The sequence below is a fragment of the Enhydra lutris genome, unplaced genomic scaffold, assembly GCF_002288905.1.
Source record: "Enhydra lutris kenyoni isolate GAN:26980312 unplaced genomic scaffold, ASM228890v2 scaffoldscaffold2, whole genome shotgun sequence".
Classification (NCBI taxonomy): Eukaryota; Metazoa; Chordata; class Mammalia; order Carnivora; family Mustelidae; genus Enhydra; species Enhydra lutris.
In genome coordinates, this window is record NW_019154086.1 from 96,654,969 (window position 1) to 96,673,197 (window position 18,229).

Genomic DNA, 18,229 nt, shown 5'->3' on the forward strand with positions numbered 1-18,229 from the left:
TCCTGATATTGATAATCTGGGTTTGTCTCTTTTTTCTTGATTGGTCTTGTTAGAGATTTGTCAATTTTATTAATCTTGTCAAAGAATTAAGTTTTAGCTTGATTAATTTTCTGTACTATTTATTTTCTATCATATTGGTGTATGCTCTTTATTACTTTCTTCTTGTCTGGATTTAATATGATCATATGTTTTGGCTTCTTAAAGTGGAAGCTTATGTCTGTTGCTTTTACACACTAATTATTTTTTACTTTAAATACTTAAAGCTATTCAGTTTTCCTAAAGAAGCTTTCTCTGCATCACATAAATTTTAGAACATTATATTTTCATTGTAATTCAGTTTAAATATATTCTAACTTCTCTTATGACTTCTTCTTTACACCCTCAGCAGTTTTAAAATATGTTGTTTAATTTCAAATATTTATTACAGTACATTTATAGTTATGGGTAGTTATAAATAACCCACATTTCTCAGAAGGATGTTTACATTTATTATGGAAACAATAGAAATTCAATATACTAAAAACGATGAAGACAAATACCCTATGATTTCATTTTTATGTGCAATCTGAAAAAATAAAAAAAATTTAAGATTTTAAAAACAACAAAACAAAAACAAAACCCCTAAAAATCCAAGCTCATAGATACAGATTGGTGGTTGCCAGAGGCAGAGAGAGGGTGAGGGGTGGTCAAATTGGTGAAGGGGGTCAAAAGGTACAAATTTGAGTTATAGAACAAATAAGTCATAGGGATTTAATGTACAGCGTAGCAACTATAGTTAATCCTGTGTTGCATAACTGACAGTTGTTAACAGAGTAGATCTTGAAAGTTCTTATCACAAGAGAGTAAAAAAATTGGTGACTATGTGTGCTGACAGATGCTGGCTAGACTTACTGTGATCATTGAGCAAATATTGAATCATCTTGTATACCTGAAACTAATATAATGTTACACCTCATTAAAACATTTTTTTAAAGCTTTGTTTATTTGAGAGGCGGGGGGTGGGGACGATGGAGGTGCAGAATCCCAAACAGACACCCCACTGAGTATGGAGCCCAGACGCTGGGCTGGATCTCATGACTCTAAGATAATGAAACCAAGCATTGGACACTTAATCTACTGAGCCACCCAAATGCCCCTAAATTTTTTTTTTTAAATGATGCTACATGGGGCCTGGGTGGCTCAGTCTGTTAAGTGTCTGCCTTCAGTTCAGATCCTGATCTCATGGCCCTGGGATCAAGCCCCACGAAGGGCTTCCTCCTGCTTCTCCCTTTGCTCCTCCCCACTGCTATGCTCTTTCTCACTCTTTTACTCATGCACTCGCTCTCTCTCTCATCAATAAGTAAAATATTTTTTTTTTAAATAAGTGATACTGCATATTAAATGACAGAACATATAAAGAACATTTTATTGAGGGGGGAAAAAAGGTTATGGCCTACAACTCAAATATTTCACTTTGAGGCATATGTACATCTATATCTATACAGTTGACCCCTAAAAAATGCAGAGCTTAGGGGTGCCAACCCCCTGCACATTTGAAAATCCCTGTCTAACTTTTGACTCCTCAAATATTTACTAATAGCTTACTACCGGCCGGAAGTGTTATTGATAAAATAAGCAGCCAATTAGCTCATAGTTTGTATTTGTATCATAGACTGTATTCTTACAATAAAGTAAACTAAGGAAAAGATGTTACTAAGAAAATCATAAGGAAGAGAAAACATATTTACAATACTGTATCATATTTCTAAAAAAAATAAGTCCACATATAAGTGAACCCATGAGGTTCAAACCCATGTTGTTCAAGGGTTAGCCATATGGGTAAGCCACGTGTATTTCTGTATGTGTGATCTTTCACCACAGCTAATGTGGAGCCCAAGGGGCTCAATCCCGCAATCCTGAGATTATGACCCAAGCCAAAATCAAGAGGTGGGGGCTTCACCAACCGAGCCACCCAGGCAACCCCACCACAGCTAACTTTTAAGAAACATGGATGCTATTCCTCATCAGAGCTTTTAACTCTTTTCCGGATCTTCATGACTTTGGGCACTTGAAAGAAAGTCTAGAACAGAGCCTAGAGGTGGATTTGGAGGACAGCGGAAGTGTTCTGTATAAGCAGTTAAAATTCTGTTGTTGTTGACCTAGAAAATAAGAAAGGAAAGCTGAGCATGGTGTCTGTGAAGGGTGAGTTGCAGAATCTCTTAGCAAGATGAATATCAAATGTGCAATTCTAAGATGCTGGCTTTGCTCTAGCATCCAGCCCTCTCTATCCCCTGCGTGCACCTGCACACTCTGCTTTAAGGACAAATGCACTGACTGAATAGGTGTATTTGGAGGCAACCAACCGAGAAACATACCTGAATCTTCAGGAGTGGAAAGCCTCCCCCCAACATTGGGTTTGCGTGTGTATACATACAAGTGTATCTGTGGATGACTTTTGAAGAACTGGAAAGTAATTCACTAAAATACAAACATTTGTTATCTCAATGTGATAGAATTATGAGTTTTAAAAATGTGTATATTCCAAATTTTCTTTTTTTAATTTAATTTTATTTTTTCAGTGTTCCAAGATTCATTGTTTATGCACCACACCCAGTGTTCCATGCAATACGTGCCCTCCTTAATACCCACCACCAGGCTAACCTATCCCACCATCCCCTTCCCCTCCAAAACCCTCAGTTAGTTTCTCAGAGTCCACAGTCTCTCATGTTTCATCTCCCCCTCCGATTTACCCCAATTCACTTTTCCTTTCCTTCTCCTAATGTCCTCCATGTTATTCCTTATGTTCCACAAGTAAGTGAAACCATATGATAATTGACTTTCTCCACTTGACTTATTTCACTCAGCATCATCTCCTCCAGTCCCATCCATGTTGATACAAAAGTTGGGTATTCATCCTTTCTGATGGAGACATAATATTCCATTGTATATACAGACCACATCTTCTTTATCCATTCGTCTGTTGAAGGGCATCTTGGCTCTTTCCACAGTTTGGCGATTGTGGCCATTGCTGCTATGAACATTGGGGTACAGAAGGACCTTCTTTTCACTACATCTGTATCTTTGGGGTAAATACCCAGTCGTGCAGGGTCATAGGATAGCTCTATTTTTATTTTTTTGAGGTATCTCCACACTGTTTTCCAAAGTGGCTGTACCAACTTGCTTTCCCACCAACAATGTAAGAGGGTTCCCCTTTCTCCACATCCTCTCCAACACTTGTTGTTTCCTGTCTTGTTGATTTTGGACATTCTAACTGGTATAAGGTGGTATCTCAATGTGGCTTTGATTTGAATTTCCTTGATGGCTAATGATGATGAACATTTTTTTATGCCCCTGTTAGCCATTTGTATGTCTTCTTTGAAGAAGTGTCTGTTCATGTCTTCTGCCCATTTTTTGATGTGATTATCTGTTTTGTGTGTGTTGAGTTTGAGGAGTCCTTTATAGATCTTGGGTATCAGCCCTTTGTTTGCAGTGTCATTTGCGAATATCTTCTCCCATTCCTTGGGTTGCCTCTTTGTTTTGTTGACTGTTTCCTTTGCTGTGCAGAAGCCTTTGATCTTGATGAAGTCCCAAAAAGTTCATTTTTGCTTTTGTTTCCTTTGCCTTTGGAGACATATCTTGAAAGAAGTTGCTGTGGCTTATGTTCGAAGAGGTTACTACTATGTTCTCCTCTAGGATTTTGAGGTCTTTTATCCATTTCGAGTTTATCTTTGTGTATGGTGTAAAAGAATGGTTGAGTTTCATTCTTCTACACAAATTTTCTTTTTTTTTTTTAAGATTTTATTTATTTATTTGACAGACAGAGATCACAAGTAGGCAGAGAGGCAGGCAGAGACAGAGAGAAAGAGAGAGGAGGAAGCAGGCCCCTGCAGAGCAGAGAGCCCAATGCTGGGCTTGATCCCAGGACCCAGGATCATGACCTGAGCCGAAGGCAGAGGCTTTAACCCACTGAGCACCCAGGCGCCCCCTACACAAATTTTCTACAATAAAAATGTATAACTTTAGTCACACTTCCAAACATGGTCAAGATGGAGTCAGAGGTACTCTGGTTTGAATGTTTGTGTCCTCCCCAGATTCATGTGTTGGTAGATTAAAAGGTAGGAGATGGTAGATTAAAAGGTTGAATAGGTCATGAGGGAGGAGCCCCCATGAATGAGATTAATGCCCATATTGGGATTGAGAGAGCTTGAGGGCCCCTTCCACCAGAAGAAGACACATGGAAGAGGGTCCTCTCCCGACCATGCTGGCACTCTGGTTTCAGACTTCCAGTCTCCAGAACTTCAAGAATAAATTTCTGTTGTTTATAAACCACCCAGTCTGTGGTCTGTTCTTATAGCAGCCTGAATGGACTAAGACACAGGGACTGGATTTATCATCCCTCCTTAAACAAATGAAAAGGCAGGGAGGAAAAATATGAGACATTTTTCAGACATTGGACATGAGGCAGCACAGGACCAGGATAATTTTTTTTTTTAAGATTTTATTTATTTATTTATTTATTTGACACAGAGAGAGAAAGAGAGAGAGCACAAGCTAGAGGAGAGGCAGAACAAGAGGGAGAAGCAGGCTCCTGGAGTCCGACGTGGAGCTTGATCTCTGGACTCTGGGATCATGACCTGAGCCAAACTGAGCCACCCAGGCACTCCACAGGACCAGGATCCTAAGAGGAGGAAACCAAGGAGGTAACCTGAAGAAGTGCCCAGTTTCCTGCTTGGGCTGAGAGTCCAGCGCGAAACACAGGGTGGGAGATGGGAACCCGAGGGACACAACTAGGCAGCTGAGACAGAGCACCATCCCAGAGAGAACAGGGCAGCACTAAGACAGAGCATGGGAGACCTGCAGGGGGCCCCAGGGCTCTTCAGCTGAGCACTGGTCTCCTGTGTGGGGGACTCCCCAGGGCTGAGGACAGAGCCACCTGCCAGGAGCACAAAGAACAATCTAAAGACCTCGGTATGGCCAGTGAGGGTTGTGCCTCCACCAGCCATAGAGGTGGAATTCGTGTAACTCACAAGATATGGAGTGGAGTTCTCAGAGACCAGCAACTCAAGGCTGCCTTGGTCCCAGATAACAAAGCTTCAAATCAAGCCTCATTTCAGGATGCAGTTAAGGTTACTTACAGGAATTAAACATAGTTAAGCATTGCTTGGTTGTATGATTTTTTAAAAAAGTTAGTTTTCAAATTTTCACTAAAATGCTAACTGATTATCTTCTTTTAAATTCTTTTAACATTCTTTTATGGCACCAAACACACCCTATATTTTATGAGTTTTCTCCGGTTGCTTTGTAAATGGCTTTCTCTATTTGTGTTGTAAATTTCCAGAAGACAGAGAACACCCAAGATTCATGCATATTTGTATCTCTCTTGCATTGTCGATAACCTTATATATAAACCTATTTCAAAATATGTATTTGCCTCATATTCCAATAAAGTTACCCAGAAGTATGAATTGCCTACTAATTCGTGATTCATTTATTCAGAACTCTGTTTTTTCAAAATGTGAGGGCCAGCTTAAGAATCTCTCATCTCACTGCTGCTAGTGTGTTTTCCAAAAGTTGGGCCAAAAAATATGGACTAACTCGTTTTTATAATAATAAAAATATTTTTATTATTTATATTGGCATTTGAAAGGTCCTTTTTTCAAATCCAGCTGGGATTATTTTTGTGGTACTTATATGGGGATTGTTTGAGTAGTGGCTCTAAGTAATGTAGAAAAATACAAAATAAAATACGAAATTGGGTGTTTCTGTGATGCTTCAAGGTTCCAGTTCCAACTATTTCCAGTTGATGTCACTATGGCAAAGGTATCTCAAACATCTGGCATAAAAGCAGTAGAGAGGAGAGAATACAAATCTAATAATGCGGGGGAATCAAAAGGAAGCATCTATCTTGGGGGTGCTGCTAAAATGAGAATGGGGAACAGGGCAAAACATCAGAATTCAGTTCTTGGAATCCAAGCGGCTGAGTTAATGCATTTTTCTGATCTTATCTGAGTCAGCAAGCAACAAACAAATCCGTAATGAGTTTGGAAACTGCTGAAACTGCTTCTGTTTGCGATGACATAGCAGGTAAATCATCCCTGGCTTGGGACGGCCGTGAGGCATGGAGGTAGCAGATTACAGCCTTTACTGCCGTCTCTACTCTCTTTAGAAAGAAGTAAATGGACCCCTTAAGGCTACATTTCTGGCAAGAGGCTGGAAGTAGTGTTTCCCTCCCCCGTAGGAAGGCAGGACAGATAACTGAGGAAGTCCAAAGCAAGGACAGCCTTGTTTATCAAAAGGAGTGGTAATGATTCTGAGTGTCTGAAGATGAACAGAAGTTGGGATAAAAAATGTCCGCCTGGACACTTTATAGCTCCAAAGTAAACAATATGTCCTTGAGTTCCAGCAGGTGTTCAGTGACTCCTGAATCTTTCGGTGTTAGTTTAAGAGGCAAGGTGAAGGAACTTATATAACTCAACACTGTTCATCAGCGAGCATTCACTGGGTCTTTTTCTGAAATGGAAAAAACAGATCTGTTTTGAGATATCATTCAGCTGTGCAGGGAGGCAAACAGATGTATTCATTAACACTCCCCACAGAGCATGCTGTGATATTCACAAGCAGAAGGTGCTCGAGCTGAGGTTACACAAATGTCTTCTGTTCTAAAAACTTGCCTTGATGGGGACGTGATTTTCAAGGAGGTTCTCATTTTAGACCATTTCCTGTTGTCACACTTAATGTGGAAGGTGATTTTTCCAATGAGGACAATAACAAGTTGCATTCTTACCTTGTTTTATTTTATTTTATTTTGTCCTCCACCGCTCTCTCTTTTTTTAATATATTTTTAAAATTTTTTTATAAACATATAATATATTATTAGCCCCAGGGGTACAGGTCTGTGAATCGCCAGGTTTACACACTTCACAGCACTCACCAGAGCACATACCCTCCCCAATGTCCATAACCCAACCACCCTCTCCCTATCCCCCTCCCCCCCAGCAACCCTCAGTTTGTTTTGTGAGATTGTCTCTTGTGGTTTGTCTCCCTCCCGTCCCATCTTGTTTCATTTATTCTTTTCCTACCCCACAAGCTCCCCATGTTGCATCTCCACTTCCTCATATCAGTGAGATCATATGATAGTTGTCTTTCTCCGATTGACTTATTTCGCTAAGCATGGTACCCTCTAGTTCCATCCACGTTGTCGCTCTTACCTTTTTTTAAAGAATTTTAAAGAATTCTTGTGTGTGTGTGGTGTTTTTCAATTTTTTGGTTGCTTTGTTTTCTTTCCACAGAAAACTGAGAAACCTAACTTGTTTAAGACTCAATTTTCCATGTCAAGATACTGGTTGCCCACCCCCAGTTAAGAAAAAGTGTTTTGCAAAGTTGAAGGAAATTCAAGGCAAGACTGTGAGATGTCATTGGGGCTGAAGCCAGAACTAAACACATCAACTAAGAATTGCTTTTCCTGTTTTAAATCTATGAATCAGTAATCATGAAGATCATGGAGAATAACATGGATTTGGAATTCTACTGAAGAAAATCAGGATCCTGTGGCTCTTCCTTGTCATCTGCAGCTTTGGATGCTGAGATTCTATGTTGGTCAAGTCATGGCACTCAGGGAGAGGCCAGAGGCAGGGATTTCTGTGGAAGGCACTCAGGCCCAGGATGGAGAAAAGGGAGGAAATCAGTCTTTTAAAGCTCTCATAGGTACTTAAAAAACAGGTATTAAAACAACATGAGCGAGCTATGCGCCCTGGGGTTTGGGTTTCTGTCTCCTATTAACAGTTGTTAACTAGGCGATGAAATATTTATTACTTGGGGTGGGGATTTCTTGGAAGCAGGGTTTCCTGCCTTTTCTTCCTTATTTGTTCAGAGGTTTACTGTCATGGCACCGCCATCTTGGGCCCATTTGGTTTGATCAGCTTCTGGAGGAGTGCTGTCAGGACAGGCCTCTGACTCCCCTTTGCTGGCCCCTAGATGTCCTATTATAACCTAACTAACCGCCTCCTCTAACAAGTGAAACTTGAGTAGGATTCCAAGGAAAACACCATTGTTTCCTAGAAAGTATTCCTGAAGTAACTTCATGGTGTGGAGGAGGTGGAGAGAAAAAATCCCCTGGAGAGGAGCAGTAATAATGACAAGGTGAAATGGTGAATGGGAAAAAGAAAGGAAATGACAATCCCTGTTCACAGAGTAAAAACTACAAAGAAAAATGATCCTCGTAACGCAAATTCTGTCAAAATGAATCTTGTTTTTTAAGTTTGGCTTTAGTATTTACAGACAGTTGCCAATTTGTTGAGACTGTGTTGAAGTATTTTCTTCATCTAGAGTTTCCCAGTGATCTTTATGACGATTTCTTCTATATCTCTAGGTTTCAACAAATATTGATTAAATGTCTGCATTGTGCTGAGAGGTATAAAAGAAGCAATTATGACCCTCTTGCAAGACAAAACTGCCCCATAATAAACTGAAACAAGATTCCTGAGAATTTGAGATTTCATGGAAGGATAAAATTACTAAAACAATACCAGCAATAACATCTTATTTTGCTGGGGCTGCCTTAATAACATACCATAGATTGGGTAGTGTAAACAGCAGAAATTTATAGCTCTGGAGGCTGGAAGTCTAAGATCAGGAGGTCACCAGGGTTGGTTTCTTGTGAGGACACTCTCTCCTTGGCTTATGGATGGCTATCTTGTCTGGGTCTTTGCATGGTCTTTCTTCCATGTGTATGCATGTTTGTGCCCTAATCTTCTCTTCAAAAGGACACCAGCCATATTGGGTTAAGGTTCATTTTAATGACCTTACTTTAACTCAATAATATACTTAAAGGCTTCATTTCCAAATATGGTTATTTTGAGGAACTAGGGATGAAGATTTCAACATATGAATTTGGGGATGGGGATACAATTCAGTCCAGAGCAAACAATGAAAACAAATCCACAAACCAATAATCCCAGGTGGATGACACATGGTTTTAGACTTTTTATTTTGCCAATTCAGGAGTTTAAAAACGCCAATACATGGTATTGTAGGGAAGGAAACATTTTATTTTCTCTCTTCATATCTAACTTCTTTGGATGGCCTAATCATTAAATTGACATAAGAGAGCTTAACAGGAAAAAAACAAATGTAATTTTCATACATGAGAGCCCCATATAAATATGAGGCTGAAAAAGTCACCAAAGCAAGAAGTTGATGTCCTTTAAGACAAAACAACAACAACAACAAGAAATTTATGAAGAGTTGTCAACACAAAGTGGTTTGGGCTTAGAGTAGTAAATTAATGAAGAAATAACAAAATTTGCTTACACAGACCTCTTGGTCCTAAAGTCTATACCTCTGAGTATGATGAGGAGGGTACTTTTCAGATGGGAGACTTACTTCCTGCTCTCAGGGAGGACAAAGAAGGGTCAGAATGTCCTTTGTGAATTGGCTATTTCTCAAGTAACTTTAATTTGAAATAACCAATATGTCAAAGTGACATATTTTGGGGTGGCATATTCTGTTTCTCCTCATAATTTAATGAAGGAAATAATTTATTAACAGAAAATAGATTAAATAATTAATTGGGGCACCTGGATGGCTCAGTTGGTTAAGCATCCAACTCTTGATTTCAGCTCAGGTTATGATCTCAGGGTTGTGAGATCCACATCAGGCTCCATACTCAGCAGGGAGTCTGCTTCTTTCCTTCTGTCTCCCTTTGCACCTCCCACCCACTCCCTCTCTAAAAAAAAAATAAATAAAATAAATATTATTTATTAAAATAAATAAAAATAAAATTAAAAAGAAAAAGAATAAATCAAGAACAAATGATTAATTATTTAATCATTTCTTAATTAATGAAAGAATAATTATTAAATAATAATCAGGGAGTGTAGGAGTATCCTTGAGACTAAATACATTCAACTTTATAACATCTTATAGATGTGTCCTTATTTTTAGGACAAGGGAAATCTTGACTTCTTTATTACTGACTGATGCTGATCTGGCAAAAGGAAGAACAAAGTAATTGTAACATGGTGCTCTAACAAAATTTGGCATTTTCAAAACCTTAATCATACTGGCAGAAACCTCACAGGAAGTGAAAATCTGAATATATCCCGAGGCCTGTGTTCTGGGGGAAAACATCAGAAGGGGTTATTTTGCTCTGTATATATTAAGCAGATACCTTAAACCAGAAAGGAACTCCTAAAGATGTAGAAAGGTCTGCGTAGGGATGCCTGGGTGGCTCAGTCAGTTAAGTGTCTGCCTTTGGCTCACGTCATGATCCCAGGGTCAGGGAGCCCTGTGTCAGGCTGCCTGGTCAGGGGGGAGCCTGCTTCTTCCTCTGCCTGTTGCTACATCTTCTTCTGCCCTCTCTGTCTGACAAAGAAGTAAATAAAATCTTTAAAAAGAAAGAAAAAAGAAAGATCTGTGTACTATAACCAAAGGGAGAGAAGGGGTGCGGGGGTCAGATTTAAGGCAGGGTAGCATCTGTAGGCAGTGTATCCTATTTCTCTGTTTGAATTTAGTTGCACATGTATGTGTCTTGTTGATTTGGTCATTTGAGAAATTGCTCAGAAGTGATCAAGGGCTAAGACTTGATGTTGGTGGAAACCCTGGGAAGCCCCATCTTCATCTCACACAAAGAGGGAAGTAGACCACCCAGATGGAATTCAGCCCAGACTATGCTGTCGAACCACTGCTTGTAGAACTGTTAAAACAGAATCATCATATTTTGGAGAAATATTCCGATGTTGTACTCGTGTTCTGATGTAATTCCCTACAGAGGCCCTATGACAAATACAAAGCCCTGTAGGCAAAGGATATTCTCACATTAATTATCCCAGGAAGAAGTGTGTTCTAAAGGAGGAAGTTAAAACTGATAATCCAGTGTCAGATTGGCTTGGAATCTAAACCACTCTAGAGGAAGATTTAGGGAGGAAATGGGTGGAGTCTGGTTCTGTGAGCGGATCTTCTGCTGGTGAGATGGGACACCCAGTCAGGAGACAACCTCAAGGATGCTTTAGTGGAGGATAAGATACTCCATCTTCATACACGTTGGGCCAAGATAACTAGGAAGGGTGATTCTCCATTGATAGCTAAAAAAAACAAAAACAAAAACAGCTTGTTTATTGCATTGAAATGACTTTCTGCAACCCCTGAAACTTGAGTAAATTCTTTTAAAAAACTATAACCTGTGGAACCTGGGTGGTGCAGTTGATTAAGCTGGTTTAGCTCTTGGTTTCAGCTCAGGTCGTGATCTCAGGGTCATGAGATCGAACCCCATGTCAGGGTCTGTGCTCAGCACAGAGTCTGCTTAAGACTCTCTCCCCCTGCCCCTTCTGCTTGCATGCTCTCTCTCTCTAAAATAAATAAATAAATCCTTAAAAAAAAAAAAAAAAAGACTGTAACCTGTTTCAGTTGTGCTGTGAGGAGGCACCTGGGTGGCTCAGTAGGTTAAGCACCTGCCTTCAGCTCAGGTCAGGATCACAGTCCTGGGATTGAGCCCAGAGTCGGGAAATGCCTCCTCAGCAGGGTATCTGCTTCCCCCTCTGCCTCTGCTCCCTCCCCTGTTCCAGCACTCTCTCTCAAATAAAACAAAATAAAAAGTGTGCTGTCAGCAAATAGTTGCTTCTGCACTTGCCCCATGGGTAAAGGATTTGCCATCTTTAGACAAGACAATATATTGATCCTGATGTTACTTAAAACTTTTCATAATTTGTTCATCATGGATTTTTTTTGCATCCATTAAAATATATTGCATCAAAATATTGTTTACTTCAATTACCAGATGTTTTTGGAGCGTCTGTAAATTTTGAATCTTAGAATCGGTTCTGAATCTTTCAAATGTTGAAATTCCAGGGTCTGTTTTACAATGGGACAGAGTTTTAAGTTTCCAAGCTCACAGAAAATGAAACAAGAGATGTAACAATAAAGTCTTACATCACAGTAGGAAAAGGCTTTACAAAACACATAAAAGTGTTTCATAACTCTAAGAGCTGTCAGCATATACATCAAAACTTCCTGGATGTAGCAGAAAGAAAAGAGAGAAAAGAAAACTACAGCCTTTGGGGTGGTGATGGCTGTCTATATGTGATAGTCACATCAACAAATCATTGGCACCATGAAATCCTTGGACTAATACCATGCATTCTTTTTTTCTTTTTAATTTAATTTATTTATTTGACAGACAGAGATCACAAATAGGCAGAGAGGAAGGCAGAGAGAGAGGGGGAAGTAAGCTCCCCGCTGAGCAGAGAGCCTGATGTGGGACTAGATCCCAGGACCCTGATATCATGCCCCAAGCTGAAGGCAGAGGCATAACCCACTGAGCCACCCAGGTGCCCCAAAAACCGTGCATTCTGATATGATGTGTTTATGCTTATTTTTGGATATGGTACTAGAGCAAATTGAAAATATTTCTACCTACACTTGGGAATAAATCATTACTGTGGGAATATTATGTCACCTTCACAGCATCTTCTTCTTGGCTTTAGCTTATAAAAATTAAAATTAAATTCTGGCTTCAGTTTCAGTGTGTAGAGAGCTTAGTAATAGTCATGCTGGCACTCACAATAAGAAAACAGCTAAGCAGGGGTGCCTGGGTGGCTCAGTGGGTTAAAACCTCTGCCTTCAGCTCAGATTATGATCCCAGGGTCCTGAGATTGAGCCCTGCATTGGGCTCTCTGCTCAGCAGAGAGCCTGCTCCTTCCTCTCTCTGCCTGCTTGTGATCTCTGTCAAATAAATAAATAAAATTTTTAAAAAATTAAAAAAAGAAAACAGCTGAACAAACTGAAAACCTGTGACTTTGCTTGAATCGTCAGAGAGTTAAAGTTGTAGGACGAACTGCCACACAGAACGTAGTGAGGCGGGGAGTCCAGAGTCACAGTCCATAGGTGCTCAAGTGGGGCAGAAATGAGTGGAGCTGTATACACTGGCAGTTTTGATAAAGTGCTGGAGGCTACATCTGAGCCAGCTCGACCATTAAGACTGGGACCCAGTCTGAAGGGGACTCCCACACGTTCCTATGTTTTTATCTCAAGAGTCCCATCAGGTTCTCATGACGAAGAGCCAGGAAAGATGCCCTCTGACTGGTGGAGGAAAAGAGTAGCCTCTGTAAAACAGGTCCTGAGCATCCTCTGTCACAAAGGAGAACTCCTCAATGGAACAGACTTCCCCAGAGCATCATCTCAATTGGGGAAGGGCATGTCTGCTGCTCTGACTGCCTGCACACTTCTCATGTGAGGGGGGCAAGGTAAGAAACATCTGTGAAGGTCAAAGCCCAGAGATCCACAGAAATACTGGGATTTCATAAAAAGATGAAAGAATGCTTCTCTCCCTCAACACCGTATCACCACACCAACAGAACTCCACTATCATCAGAGTGACCTGCTGTCACAGTGTCTTTGATTCCTAGCATTTCCTTTTGATTCTTTTCTTAGAAAGGAAAAAAACTGCAAGATGCAGACTATGAAGTAGTTCTTAAGGAGTCCCAGAGTCAACAGGGGAGAAAGAAACAAGGACACATGAGGCACCTGAGTGGTTCAGATGGTTCCTAAGGGTTGACTCTTGATTTTGGCTCAGGTCATGATCTCAGGGTTGTGATATCCAGCCCCGTTCCTGGGGAGTCTGCTTGAGATTCTCTATCTCCCCCCACCCCTTGCACTCTCTCTCTCTCTCTCTAATAAACAAATACATTATAAAAACAAAACAAAGACACTAAAGGAATCTGAAGGCATTAGCATCTATAGTTAGAGTAAACTTGAAACACAGCCCAATTTCTGGTGAAATTCACATAAAAACATACTATAAAGCCTTAAAACTTAGGTCTTATTACATGAGACATCATGTCTGGCCATCAACAGAAAAATTTCCAGATGTGCTGAAAGGCAAAAAGCAAAAGGCCAAACAGAAAAAGAAGAAAGCCCAAAAGACAACCCAAGGACCAGAACAAGACTCAGATATGACACAAGGTTTCGAATGATCTGATGGAATTTAGAATGACTATGATTGCTATGGCAAGAGCTGTAATGGGAAAGGTAGACAATGTGCAACAGCAGATGGGAACTGTAAGTGAAAAGATGGGAACTCTAAGAAATAATTAAAATCAAATGCTAGAATTCAAAGCTCTATTATGGAAATGCAGAATGCTTTGGATGAGTGTTTTAGTAGACTGGGTATAGCAAAGAAAAGACTCAGTGAGTTTGATTTTTCAATAGAAACTTCCCAAACTAAAATACAAAAAGAAAAAAGAATGAATGAAATGGAACAGAACATCCAACATGTGTGGAATAATTTCAAAAAGCGTAATTTGCACAAAAAGTAGAATACCAGAAAGAGAATAAAAAGAGTGACCGAGGAGAAATATTTGAAATAATTATAGCTGAGAATTTTCAAAAATTAATGAGACATAAAACCACAGATCTAGGAAGCTCAGAGAATACCACTTAGCTAACTACCAAAAAATCTATACATAGGCATTTCACATTCAAACTGCAGAAAACCAAAAACAAAGAGAAAGTCTTGAAACAAGTTTGAATGAAAAAAATATATACAAGAACAAAGATAAGAATTACAGTAGACATCTCATCAGAAAACATACAAAGCAAGAAGAGAGTAAAGTGAAATATTTAAAGCATAAAGAGGAGGGGTGCTTGGGTGGTTCAGTTGGTTAAGTATCTCCCTTGGGCTCAGGTCATGATCCCAGAGTCCTGAGATTGAGCTCCACATCAGGCTCCCTGCTTGGTGGGGAGTCTGCTTCCCCCTCTTCCTCCGCCTCTCCTGCCAGCTTTTGTTATCTCTCTTGTGCATATGAGTGCGTGCGTTTTTTCCTCTCTCTCAAATAAACAAATAAAATCTTAAGGAAAAAAAAAAGCAGAGAGGAAAAAACTGACCGAACTAGAATTCTAAATCCCACAAAATTATCCTTCAAAAATGAAAGGGAAATAAAGACTTTCTCAAACAAAAATTGAGGGGATCCATTGCCAGAAAGCATGTCCTACAAGAAATGTTTAAGTTCTTCAAGGAGAAGGAAGCTGATATAGATGTAGAAACTCACATCTGCATGAAGAACGGAAGACTGTTGGAAAAGAAATAAGTGAAAATAGAATAAAATCTTTTATGAAAAGGAGGAATTGGGATACTCTGTTACAAAGTTTCTGCACTATGTATGATAGAATGCTATCTGAAGACTGACTTAGATTAGTTAAAAATGTATATTGCAGGGGCGCCTGGGTGGCTCAGTCATTAAGTGTCTGCCTTCAGCTCAGGTCATGATCCCAGGGTCCTGGGATCGAGCCCTGCATGGGGCTACCTCTTCAGCGGAAAGCCTGCTTCTCCCTCTCCCACTCCCCCTGCTTCTGTACCCTCTCTTGCTGTGTCTCTCTCTGTCAAATAAACAAATAAAAATCTTTAAAAAATTTATATTGCAAACTCTAGAGCCACTACTAAAAATTAGAAGCATAGCTGGTATGCAAAGAAAGGAGGTAAAATGGAATCATATTAAATACTTAATTAAAGGCAAAGGAGGCAGAAAAGGAGAGGGAAAAGAAAGAATAAAGGCAAAAAATAGAAAACAGTTACAAACCTGGTAGATATTAATGTATCAATATTAATTATATTAATATATTTTGTATATATTAATATATTATATATTATATATTATATATAATAATATATCAATATATCAATAATTATTTTAAATGTGAATGATCTAAATATATGAATAAAGAGACAAAGATTGTCAAAATCCATTACAAATCAAAACTCAATTATATGTTGTCTATAAGAAACCCACTTTAAGTGGAAAGACTCAGATTAAAAGTAAAGGGATAGAGAGAGCTATATTATGCTACTATTAATTTTTAAACAGACAGAATAGCTATATAAATTTCAGATAAAATAGACTCTTCAGAGTAAGGAAAAATTTCAGGGATAAAGAAGGGCATTACCTAAAAATAATGGTCCTCTCCAAGAAGACGAACTAATCTTTAACATTTATGTACTTCGCCACAGTGTCAAAATACAAAAATGAATAGAACTTCAAGGAGGAATAGATAAATTCACTATTATAGTTGGAGACTTCAACACTCCCCTGTGAGTAATTGATGGTTCAAGCAGGCAGAAAATCAGTAAGGATGGAGTTTATTCGAATAGCATCAATCAACTGGATCTAATTGACAGTTATAGAATTCTTCATCCAAAACAGCAAAATACACATTCTTTTCATGCTTTCATGAGACATATACCAAGACAGCCCATGAGACACACTTGAATAAATTAAAAAAAAAAAAAAAAAAGACATCAGGGGCTCCTGAATCGCTCAGTTGGTTAAGCATCCAACTTTTGATTTCAGCTCAGGTTATGATTTAATGATCCTGGGATCAAGCCCTGTGGAAGGCTCTGTCCTCAATGAAGGATTTTCTCTCTCCCTCAGTCTCTGCCTTTCTTCTCCCTTTCTCTCTCCAAAATAAAAAATAAATCTTAAAAAAAAATAGAAATCATACAAAGAATGTTCTCAGATCATGATAGCTTTAACAATGAAAATACAGAAAGGGAAATTAGAGAATCAATTCCATTTACTATAGCACCAAGAACCATAAGATACCTGGGAATAAACCTAACCAAAGAGGTAAAGGAACTGTACTCGAGGAACTACAGAACACTCATGAAAGAAACTGAAGAAGACACAAAAAGATGGAAGACCATTCCATGCTCTTTTGGATCGGAAGAATAAACATTGTTAAAATGTCTATACTGCCTAGAGCAATCTATACTTTTAATGCCATTCCGATCAAAATTCCACAGGTATTTTTCAAAGAGCTGGAGCAAATAATCCAAAGATTTGTATGGAATCAGAAGAGACCCCGAATCACTAAGGAAATGTTGAAAAACAAAAATAAAACTGGGGGCATCACGTTACCTGATAGCATTAAACTAAAGACAGACACCAGAAAGAGCTAGAAAATCACGAAAATCACGTGTTTGAAAATCATGAAACACATTCCTAAATAACTCAGAGGTCAAAGATGAAATCTCGAGAGGTACTAAAAATGTTTTGCACTAAATGAAAATGGTAATACAAGTTAATGAGATTTTTGGGATGTAGTGAAAGCAAAGCTTTGAGGGAAATTTATAGTATTAGTGTATATGTTAGAAGAGAAGAAAGATCTAATGTCAATAATCTAAGTTCCCACTTTAGGAAACTAGAAAAAGAAGAGCAATTTAATATGAAAGCAAGCAGGAAAAAATAAAATAAAAATAAAGAGCTGTAACCATTGAAATTGAGAACAGGAAATCAATAGCGGAAATGAATGAAACCATTTGAATGAAATGAATGATAAGCTGGAATTTAGTAAATAATATTGTATCACTACTTTTCAATATTTGTGACAAATTATACCATACTACTGTGAGATGTTAATAAGGGGAAACTAAGGATAGAACTTTTATATCTCTCTGAATTCTCTGTATTATTTTTTCAGTTTTTCTGTAAGTCCAAAATGATCATAATAACGAAGTATATTTAAAAAAAATTAATTATGTAGCTTGAGAAGGTGACTCCATTACTAAGCAAATTGGCAGAGCCTACCTTTAAAAAAAAAAAAAGAAAGAAAAGAAAAGACTGTGAGAACACTAACACCCATATATTTGGGACGGCTCAGGTCAGACCTTACCAGGACTCAAGCAAGGCATATTTTGGGTTTCTTGAGTATGAAATTGTGTAAGATCTCTAAGCAGTAACCTGCCATCCATTTCCTAATAGGGTAGGATATAAATAAGTTTATAGCTTTTAAAAGATCATGTGGAAAAGGGATACAAAAGCAAGGACGAAGAGAAAAGACAGAAAGGTTATCTCTGGAAATAGCATTTAAAAAGTGAAAGTTCAGCATGACCTGAGACTTGCAAAAACTGCTTAGGTTAACAAGAGTGAGCTTTTTTTTTTTTTTTAAGTAGTTTTGAAAGAAAGGGGAAAAGGATCATGGATCACATAAAATAAGCTTTAGAAAAGATGAGGTATTATATTGCTGTATCTCCTAGTTTGGGCTTCTAGGAACAGGGACATACCAATTAAAGGGTTTTAACAAGAAAAAAGGTGTATTTTATTTTCATATCTAATTTGGAGACAGATGGACCAGGGGTTGGTTTCCTCATCTATAAAATTGATACCAACAGTATCTGATTCATGATGGGTTGTTGTGGTGATTATTTTTTAAAAAGATGTTATTTCTTTATTTAGGACAAAGAGAGGAAGAGAATGAGCACAAG